We start from the raw sequence: 4,503 nt of genomic DNA, 5'->3' as shown, positions 1-4,503 counted from the left end.
CATTTAATGACCGCTCGTCGTGTGCCAGACAGTCGCTGTGGCAGCGATTTCTGGAGACAACAGTCTGGAATTCCTCAAGGAGCTTACCTTCTAGGTTTCAAGACAGCGAGGATGAGGCGCTTGAGAGGGCGTCGAGGAGGAGTCCCTGATTCTCAATGAGGGAGAGCCAGGCCGACTTCAGAGACGGTGCGGTCTGAAGTGGGCCTTGCAGCTACATTGTCCAGTTTGCGGGAGCCACTGGCCACATGTGGCTGTCCAAATGGAGATGTGTGGTGACACACACACCAGACTTAGGAGACAGTTAACAAAATGTAAAATGGATAATAAGCAGTATTTTGGGTATATTGGGTTAAATATATTATTAAAATTAATTTCACCTACTTCAACTTTTTAAATATGGCTACTAAAAATTTTAAATTATATATGTGGTTTGCATTATATTTCTGAGGGACAGAGCAACCTCAAAGCATTAAGATGAATTTGACTGGAAAAGATGAGAAGGGCCTACAAAACAGAATAAACGCATCACCGTTAGAATCTGTTTATAATCTGGAAATCACATCCATTATTTCGTCATCACAACAATTCTGTAAAATTTTATTTTATAGACTTAAAAAATAAGTGACTTATTTAAGGTCATAGGTGACGATCATTCCTTTAATATATATTTATTTTTTGCTATGTGCTGCGCGTTGTAACTAAATGCTGGGAGTCAAGGATCCAAAAGGAATTGTTGGTGGATTCAAGGACTCAGTCTGTAGAAACACGTCAACAAATATTTGCAATAAAATGTAATAGATGCTAAAATGGAGGAATATACTCTGCACTAGGAGCAAAGAAGTGAACATGTATGGGAGGGAGGTCAGAGAAGGCCTCAAGGAAATCTTGAGGCAGAGAAGAGTGGAGAGGGCTCCATAAGGAGAAAGAGGAGAAAGTGCTAGACATGTAGTTGGGAAAGGGTATACAGCATATTATAGAGTGGATCATAAGGTATGTGGGAGGAGTGGTGGAGCCAGGATTTGTTTCTTAGGTTCTAGAACTAAGTCCGGGGGTTCTTTTCATTGATGTTACCACTGGTGATAAATACAAGGTGTGTTAATTGGGGTAGGCTAACAATACCAATATCTCAGTGGCTCAACACAATAAAGGCTTATGTTTCGTGCAAGTCACAGTGTGTAGCAGTTTGGCTGGTGCCGGTGGGTGGGGCATCTGCTCCTTGTAATCATGAAAGGACCAGGCTTCTTCTATCTTGTGACTCTGCCATCCCCTCTTGCCTTAGACTCATCTAATCTATGGGCCTCAGCTAACGAAGGAGAGCTGTGGCTGACTTGTTGGAGATATCAGGGGCCAGCCCTGGAACTGGCATACATCATTTTCACCCCATTCCCTCAGCCAGAATTCAGGTGCATGGTCTAACTGCAGCAGTGGCTGAGAAGTAAAGTCTGTGTGCCTGGTGGAAAAGGAAATGGCGTTTGGTGAACGCTTAGCATTGTCTCTACCACATAATATTAAATTGAACATAACCAAGCACCTAAATCTGACTTTACTTGAAAGGGATATTTGGGGAGAGCTGGCAGATAGATATGAGAGGCAACCCAGACTCTCCTCTCCTCTTCTCTGGGAAGCAAACCAGTGTGAGATTGTATCCTTAAAGAAAAAAAGGGCAAAACAGGCTTTGGCCTAATGGTACTATTGTAGGTTATTAATATTTAATAAACATCTACCTTATGCCAAAACCTTGTTTTAAACATCACAGGGAAAAAATGTAAAATGCCTTTATATTATGCTTTGACATGCCATCTCTTTAACTACTGATCAACAAACTGTAAAGTGTAGATATTATCTCAACATGGGGTCAGGGGCATTAAGTGAGCCAAAACGCGAAATTGGGAATTGAGCCCTGGCCTTAGGCTTATAATCGGGTGCACCTATCCAGAGTGGTAACTTACCGTTCACAGTAATACATGGACAAGTCCAAACTCCTATATGATGTTACAGGGTGGAATAATTAAATATGCTGTGAGTAGCAGGAAGATGATTCTATATTTTAAGGCTTTCTGGTGGAAGAGTTTCAAGATCAGCTTTGAAGGCAAAATGTAGGAAGAATGTCTTGGATAGAATCAGAAGGCAGATATGGATGTGCTGTGGCCTGCTACGGGATGAAGACCACACAGATGTAGGAGTGTCTATTTAGAATAGAGAAGAAATGAAATGGGGAAATTGATAGAAAGATTAGAATAATGGGTCAGGGTTTTTTATTTGCCTTGTTAAGTAATAGGGAGTCACTATATTTAGTGTTATAAAGAAGTGATATACCTGATGGGTCTAATTATATCATTCTAAGGAAACTTGGTGGTCCAGGGCTGCCCTGTTGATAGAGTTCAGAACAACAGAATGGGATGAGTTGGACCCATAGCCAGATTCTAGTGTGTGGAATGCAGAGTTCCTTAGGACACAGCAGTGTTCTTTCTGGGGCTCAGGGAGAGGACCCAGACATCTAAGGTTCCAAGTTCTCTATGGGACTTCAAAAGACCTTAAGGGACTCAGTCTCTTGCCTGTCAGCCTTGGCTCCTTCATTTCTGAACTCTTCTTCTGCTGTGGTTTGAATAAGAAAGTACCATGCAGGTGTTCACCAGTTTAGGACTGTGTTATAAAAGTTCCTTTATTAGTCATTTGATTATAATGAATTATCAGCTTGGCTTATAAAGCCTGTTTGGCCGTAATGAAACTATACTTTCAACTGCTAATTAAAACCTAACCACCATTATGACACTGCTTTTCTTTCATTCAAAGTTTTGAAGCTTGATGTCAGAGATGAATTTTCTACCAGTAGGGCAATGGAGAAATTTACTCATCTATGTCCGTGACTGTAAGGGAAAGAGGAAGATTGAGAGAAGTGTCAGGTTAGGACTCCCGTGGAGAGAAAGAATGGGGCCTCTTCTCAATAGTTAGTAATTATAACTAACATTTGTAGAGCACTTTACAAATTACAAAGTGCTTTTGCTCACATGTGATCTTCACAACTCAGGGAGATAAATTATCTTTATCTCTAGTTTATGGTTAAGGAAATAGTGGTTCAGACATTTAAAATTGTAGAACCTCCACTCTTTTGTTCTATAATCCTGGGAAGATTTATGTATATAACTCTGTTTCCTAATCAATACAATGAGTGTCATTATACCTACTTCATAGGGTTGTTGTGTAGGATAAATGAAGTGATGTAAATACACAATTTAATACATAGTAAGAATTCAGTAAATGATAAGACCTAGGAACTGAAGCTGGACAGGGGGTGAAACGAGGATGGTAGTAGAGTGATGGACAGTGCAAAGATGGGATGCAAGATAAATTTTATTCCTGAGTCTCAGTTAGGTAGACAAATTGGCTGGAATGGAGTGAGCTGAAAATATAGGCGGCAGAGTGGGGTGCTTGAACTGGAGATTCAGGAGGGGTTGCGGTTGTTGATAATACCTGGGTATAGGATATGACTGAGAGTGAGTGCCCGAGGTGGTGGACACATCATTTAAGGTAAGAGAAAGTCAAGGAGCTGAGAGGCTAGGGTGTTAGTATTGATAGTATTCAAAGTATTTAACCACCAGTACTAGCATGGGCATGGATCCATCAAAATGGATGTAGCCTATAATGCTGATGCAGTGTTCTGGAGGCACCAGCGGCTATGAAAATATCTCAGTATTTTAATAATCATACTGGTACAATGCAACCCAGGGCATGAGATGGATTGTCGACACGGTATTGAAGTCACCAGGAATGCTGATGGGGTTATGGAGAGTGGGAGAGCAAGCCAGTTGAGGGAGTCTTTAATGAAAGAGGGAGAGTGACTAGGAGTGTGGTAGGTGATAATAACAAGGAAGGGCAGTGTGTGGAATGGTTTGATGGCACGGCTTCAAAGGAGCAGGACATTATTTAGAGGAGGAAGAAGGGAAATGGTACTTGAGGCAGCAATAAAGAGCAGAGAGAACACTTATTCTGCTTCTAACCCTAGGTGGTGTAAAGCAGTGGTTTTCAAACATATATATATATATATATATATATATTCAAAAGCCATCATTTGTATAATTGAAACAAAACTTTCATGAAACAACACTCAACTACATGCAGTATATGCTGATGTTTTCTATTCTATTACTTTATTTTAGAAGTTTTGTTTTTACTACCCACTAAATTGATTTACAATGCACAAATGAGTTACAATTTACTGTTTGGAAAGCATTGGCATGTAAGTATTAGGAGAAAAAATAGCCACCCCTGAGAGGACTGCAAGGGAAGCGTGCGTGTCCTCAAGTGTAGCCGGGTTTCAGTTGGATAAAGGAGGTGAAAGAAACATCTATCAAAGAGGTTGAAGGATAAAGGGATGCCTTAGTCTGTTTGGGCTGCTATAACAAAATACCATAGGCTTGGTGGCGTATCAACAATGAACACTGATTTCTCACAGTTCTGGGGACTGAGAAGTCTAAGATCAAGGCGCTAACAGATTCAGTGTCT

This window comes from Equus quagga, chromosome 1, assembly GCF_021613505.1.
Source record: "Equus quagga isolate Etosha38 chromosome 1, UCLA_HA_Equagga_1.0, whole genome shotgun sequence".
NCBI classification, from domain to species: Eukaryota; Metazoa; Chordata; class Mammalia; order Perissodactyla; family Equidae; genus Equus; species Equus quagga.
The sequence above is the reverse complement of the archived record's forward strand: the minus strand, read 5'-3'. Positions refer to the sequence as shown.